Source organism: Apteryx rowi, unplaced genomic scaffold (assembly GCF_003343035.1).
Source record: "Apteryx rowi isolate R43461 unplaced genomic scaffold, aptRow1 scaffold_699, whole genome shotgun sequence".
Classification (NCBI taxonomy): Eukaryota; Metazoa; Chordata; class Aves; order Apterygiformes; family Apterygidae; genus Apteryx; species Apteryx rowi.
Window position 1 is genome coordinate 105,537 of NW_020450981.1, and position 6,428 is coordinate 111,964.

The following is a 6,428-nucleotide window of genomic DNA, read 5'->3' on the forward strand; positions in this document are numbered from 1 at the left end:
CCCCCCCCCCAGCCCCTGCTCATTTCAGGCAGGATTTTCAAAGCACACATAAGATGGATACACAAGGCCATCTACTCTCCAGCGAGGTGGCTGTCTGTCCTGCTCAATTCACATAACTCCCCCCGTCTCACCTTATGAAAGGCAGCAGGACCTTCCCGCTGCTCCCCCCATCCCCGGTCCCCAAAGCAGAGCTTTCCTTTGAGCTGAGTTGCTCCGCTGCAGATGCAACAAGTTTTCCCAGGGGCAGAGAAACATCCGCAGGGCTCGGAGAGCTGCACGGACACTGGCTAACACCTCTCCAGGCAGCTCTAAACTTGGGGTGCCACTAATGCTCACCCCAGGCAATGCACGGAGGCGAGCAGAGCCCTGCAGTGAGAGGTGCCTGGGGGCTCGCGCTCCCCTGAACCTCCGCCCCGCGAGACAGCTAAGGTTAGAGGGAGAAGGCAGGAGGCGATCGGAAAGCCGGAGCACACCTAACGGGGTCCTTTGCTGCCCGCGGTGCCGGTAAGGACACCCAGCGGGTCGTGCCAGCCCCGGGCGATTGTGAAAGCGAGTTAATGTGTACTCCCGCAGCGGGGCTGCCCACGTTATATATTAGCTGCACGGGCATCGGGACTTTAGACAAGCTAAAGGTGCGTGGTTTCCCCTGTGCGCTCCTCCTCCACCCTGAAGGATGGTACACATTGCCCGACTGCATGCCTGGAGGATGATGCTCGGGCCCCAGCACCCACCATCCTGGTAAGGATGGGGAAGGACAAGAAACGCAACAGGGCGCTCGAGTGGTGCAAAGCCTGAGAAAGGTTTAAATGCTCAACTCCCTTGACTTGGCTGCATGAAGGCAGGCAGCACCGGGGAGGTCTAATTAGCAGTCACGGGATGAAGCTCAGGAAGGGAAAAACTTGTGGGCGAGGCGTTGCATTTAAACTTCCCGAGAGTGTGTCTGGGGCTGCTGAAACGGCCCCGTGGGAGGTTCTGGGAGCTGCTTTCCCAGCGAGGCCACGGCAAAGCAACCGGATGAGATACCCCAGGGGAGAGCTGCGCACCAGGAAAGTCCTCTCTTCTCCACCGCTCCCCACCCCTACAGCTGCCATGCTCCAGTCGCGCACGGCAGGAAAGCTGGGAACATCCCTAGCCTCAGTCCTGGTCTAACATACCCTCTTCCCTCTCTGCCAGGCTGACTGCATTCATCCTGGGCAGGGCTGGCCCCAGTCAGGTTTTTTTGCAAAAACGAACAAAAATAGCTAAATGGGTTCCCTGAAATCCCCCTTTAAAATGCAATTGGAAGGTATATCGGGGGGGAGACAGAGAAGGGGTCTGCAGCTACTTGGGGAATTTAAATTCCTCTCCCCTTCTCAACCTCACAGCATGTACTTTAACCATTTGGAGTCAGACCCGCTCCCAGGCGTCTTCCACGTCCCCCTCACTCCCACAAGTCTCTGACAGCATTTTTTTAAAGAGATAAAAATCCACGCCTATAATTACATGCCACAGGGCCAAGGTCTGGAAACGTGATAACCCCGCTAATCACAGAACAACGGCACACAGGCATTTAAAAAGCTCTGGCCCCGAGAAGCTGGCACCAAAGAAGCAGCGCCCGTGGCTCATAAGGACACGAGCTGGCACGGACACTCCTGGAAGAGGTTCCCGTCCCCACGCTCACGTACAGAGCCCAGGGGTGGGCACGGGGAGATCAGTTGCGATCGAAACCAAAAGCCGCAAGGCAAAACAGGCGGAAAGGTCGTGCCTGTTTTCCCCCGGGAATCTCGTCTTGGCAGGAGGCTCGCCTGTCCTGCTGCATTCCCATGGGGTTGCAGTGCCGGTGACTCAGGGTTGCCCAATGCACGCTCAAAAGCCCGCACCTGGGCACTCAGCTCCTACCCCTCCAAGACAGCTTCCTACAGAGTCCAGAGCCTGGGAAACCTTCCTCTGAGCTGAAGCGAACAAGCAGCTTGGAAAAAATTAAGCCGTTGGCGCGACAAGCCCTAACTTGCTCTGACACGCCAAGCTTAGCTTTCATCACCCGTCTTCGGGGGCTCACCAAAGCAGAACGCCTTTTGCAAGGCCTCCCCTTATATGCTGGGAATATAAATCCTCTGGAGAAGCAGTGATTTAGAAAGTGGCATATGCTTACCCGCAAGCCAGCTACCTCCTAAAGCTGGGACTCGGCAGCATTAGCGTGGACCTCCCTGCAGCTCGCAGCGGCACGACCGCCCCGGGCATGGCGTGGGTAAAAGAAAGGGCAAGCGGCAAGTAACGGGGGCTGAGCTCTCACCTCCAAGCTCCTACTGCTGCCAGGACTGAGCTGTTCCCTTACCTCCCATCCGGGGCTCTTGCCAGCTCCGACTGCCTGGACTATGACCCATTTCCCTCTTATCCCAGGCTTGGAGCACACCCAGGAGTTCCCAGCCAGGCCAGGGCCCTGGGATGTGACCGATTTTCCTCTCCGGCTCCCTGAGGGGCTGCATCGAAGGCGTTTGGAGCTGCCAAAAGCCAGTCTGATGCTGGGGGCTAAAATTCATCAAAACTCAAGTGGAAGCGCATATGTGGGGCCGGGGGGTCGCTCAGGCCAACCCCACTCCATCAGCGCCGCTTCCCCTGCCCTGGCCGCGAGCAATGGGGGTTCAGAGCCAAAGCAACTGGGTGTTTAATAAATCTCACATGCTCTTTGCAGGGCAACCCCCCATCAGGTAGTGGGGCCAGCCCCACGGAATGCCTGCTTCTTGCATGGAGATCCCTCGATGGGCTGTTTCCCACCCTTTGCACCGAGCCAATTTTTAAAGCAGACACTTCCCGTTTGCAGTTGAGAGCAGAGGATCTTCATCCAGAATGAAGGTACCTGCTTGTACTTGGCCCAAATGAACAAGTTTTTCCCTGGTTTAAACCCAAGGCAGGCTGCAGCTGCATGACAGCTGTCAAGATGAGGGCTATCCCAGTGCCACTATTTCCCCTGGGAGCACAGCGGCTCACCAGCTGGGATTTAAATCTGCTCCTGCTGTCTGGGCAGGTGCTACGTACCTCCTGTACCAGCTCAAGAGCGAGTCAAAGGCACCTCTCCTGCCAAAAGCGAGCTGCTTTTCAGTTCAGACAGGCCCTCGTCACTCCAAGGTGGGCTGGGAATGACCCCAARCAGAAGGGAGGGAAAGGCAGCAGCCCTGGCAGCAAGAGCAATGCACCTACTGAGAGCAAACCACACTAGCCCCAGGTCCTCAGCCCTGCCCCAGGTGCATCACCCTCAAAACATCACCCACACAGGCTGAGACCCACCAGCTGGCGATTTCTGCCTCCACTCCAGAAGGCAGGCACTCTGCAGCTTGGCTAGCTTCCCAGTTTCACCATGGGTCAAGGCAAGACTACCAGCACAAGAATGAAGAAAGAGGTGGAGAGGAGCCAGCTATGTCTCCAAGGACACCTACGTGCTGGACATCCACACCTTTGCTCCTGACTTCGCCTATTCAGAGCCTCTATGGCTTGCAGAGCAACCCAGAAATCTCATTTTTAGCACACAACACTCAAAGAGGCTGGGAATGAAACGATTTTCTTGCAGGGGATGTGAGGGGATGAAAGGGATTGAGGAACTGAATTGGAACCAGCTCCTCCTTGCTTAGAGAAATGAAAATCCTACCAGTGGTTTGGGAAGTGCCTCCTCTCCCCTGGCTGGAGATACATGCATCACAGCACAGAAAGGCTCTGCACATCCACAGACCTGAGCACCAAACCCTTGTGGCCTGGCCTAACCCCCATCTCACCAGCTTAGGACAGAAAGCTCAGCCAGCTGTAGCCACTCATGGTTAGCGGATGTGAGTTCCCAYGGGATGCTCCCAGTAAGGGCAGCTCAGTGCTATCTTGCCTTGAGAAGTTTCCTGCCCTGCACCCCCAAAGCAACTCCACCGCTATTTAAACCACTCGTCCCCTGGAGGTGACTGGAGAAGTGACACAGATTTGCAGGTGCAAGCAAGACAGAGAAGAGAGAACACAGTACCAGCAGGTTATCACCCCATGAGCCTGGGTTGTTGCCAGGTTATTGCCATGTGAACCCGACATGGGACCGTGGTCACGCGAAGCATGGGCTGGCCAATGCAGGCATGGCCCAGGGTCACAGGTGATGTGGGTGGCTTAGCTCAGGCCCTCCTCCATGAGTCGCTGCCACCCCACGTGGCTAAGGGACCACACCTCAGTCCCAAGGTGACGGCCCAGGTGTGGGCCATGTGGGATGCTCTCCCCACAGATGCCTGAGAACTAGGGGGGTCCCTGCAGGGCCATGACCACATCCGGACATTGGTGGCAAGTGGGAGCGAAGCTGCCACAAAAGCAATGACGGCAAAGCAGGACCCAGTTTGCAAGCTGCAGGGAGAAGCAGCCAAGCAAGCAGGAGTGGGAGCACACAAGTGAAGAGTGTGAGCACCTCTTCTGCCTTGGGTGGGGGGCCCCTTCTGGGTGCCAGGGGGACGATTTGGGGTGCACCTGGGAGGGGGGTGCATGGCACTCGCTCACCCTACACAGGGGCACCATGCGCACCCCACACCAGGACACCCTGAGCAGCCTGCACACTTTGCACTGGGACACCCTGCACACTCCAAACCTGGACACCATGGGCACCCTGTGCACTCCGCACTGGGGCACCCTGAGCAACCCCACAGCCCAAGCACTCCGTGTACTCCACACCTCAAGTACCCTGGCACTCTGCACCCTCGGCAACCTAAACCCTGAGCACCCTTGGTACCTTGCACCCTGGGAACCCAGCACCCCCAGTATCATGAGGGCCCTGCACACCCCACACCTGGGCATCTCATACCCCAGCCACCCTACACCCAGGGCACCCAGCACACCAGGAATCCCCCACCTTAGGCACCCTCGGCACCCCATGCATCCTGGCACCCCATACCACAGGCATCCCATGGACCCAGGCACCCCGCACCCTGGGCACCCAGCACCCTGGGCACTCCATGCACCCCGCACCACGGGCATCCTACGCACCCAGGCACTCTGCACATCGGGTGCACCCTGCACCCCTGGCATCGTGCATCCTGAGCACCCAGCACCCTGGGCACCCCATGCACCCTGCAGCCCGGTCACCACGCCCTCTGGGCACCTCGGGAGCCTTGCACCCTGGGCATCCTACAGCCAGGCACCCCGCATCCCCACCCCCGGGGCGCCCCCCGTCCCGGGCCGTAGGGCCGTACCTGCGGAGCCGGCGGGCATGGGGGCGGCGGGCCGGATCCTGCCCGGGCGCGGCTGGGCTCACGGCACCCCGCAGCCCCGATGCCACCGCGGATGCAGCCGCCGGTGCCGGAGCAGGAGGAGGAGCAGGAGGAGGAGCAGGAGGAGGAGGAGGAGGAAGGTGGCGGGGGCCCTCGGGTAATGTAGTCATTGTCCATGTGCAGGGAGGCGGGGGAACTACAAGCCCCACAGTGCAGCGGGCAGGAGGAAGAGGAAGAGGAGGAAGAGAAGGGAGGAAGGACGGAGGCTGGGACTCTGCTGCAGCTCCAGTCCTCTTCTGCTTGCCCTTCCTTTCCCCTCCCTTCCCCTTGTCCTGCAGTCGCCCCCCCCCAAACTGCTGTAGGGACACATCCATCCAGCCCGTCACCCCGGCAGCCCGTCGCCTCTGACCTGGCTCGCTGCTGGCTGCGGCTTCCCCGCCTGGCCCAGGGGACCCCACGCGGGGCAAAGCGAAAGTCCCGTCTGGCCCCCAACGTCACAGCCCGCACGCAAATCGCTGGGCTCATCCCCTCCCGGCCTGCACGGTCACGGTCACGGTCACGGCCGCATCTGGAGCAGTGCCCTCTGCCCCTGCAGCCTAAACTGTTGGACGATGCTGGCTAGTTAACTCATTCGGGGCCCAAGACACCGCAAACCCCGGATGCCTGCAGGATGTGTTTCACAAGCAGGCCTCGCTTCTCCTCGCAGCAAGTTCAGACAGGAAAGTGTATCTCAGATGGAGGGCAATTCCTCCCCAAAAAACACTGGCTCCAAATCCTCCGTACTCCCAGCACAGGACTGCAGCTTGGGGACACCCCTCTTTGCATGCTCATAGCTAGGGGTGTCCAGGTAGCAAACCCTGCCGGGATCTGCTACCTGCCCATCTACGGTGGCCTCTGGGCTATGGGCTCCCTCTGCCCATGCCCTGCTTCCCACCAGGCTGGCAGTGAGTGTGGAGGATGTCCGGATCTGAGCCTCCTCCCGACGGGGGTCCGCAGACCCTGGCTCCCTACGGCACTGCTGGCTGCCCCATAAATCATGAGGTGCTGTGCCTTCGCCTCGGTTTCTCTAGGCACGGCGCGGCAGTCTCCCTGGGGAGAGGCTGCGTTTTGTGCAGGGCTGTCTCCTTGTCTCCCCTGTATTGATTTAATGCTGTGGTGCGCCCCGCAGTCCATTAGCTGATTGGATTTATTTCTGTCCCCCATTTGCTATAGGGGGCAGCTGCTGGCAAG

The 6,428-nt window shown here is 59.4% G+C and overlaps 1 protein-coding gene across 2 annotated transcripts in view; it reads right to left on the reverse strand.

Annotated features, from left to right (window-relative positions):
* Window positions 1-5,284, reverse strand: part of SLC19A1 (solute carrier family 19 member 1) — a 9,492-nt gene extending 4,208 nt beyond the window's left edge. For both annotated transcript variants that reach the window (XM_026086509.1, XM_026086510.1), the window contains exon 1: window positions 5,181-5,284. The gene's annotated coding sequence lies outside the window, so the exon portion shown is untranslated. The remainder of the gene's footprint in view (window positions 1-5,180) is intronic.
* Window positions 5,285-6,428: the final 1,144 nt, after the last annotated feature.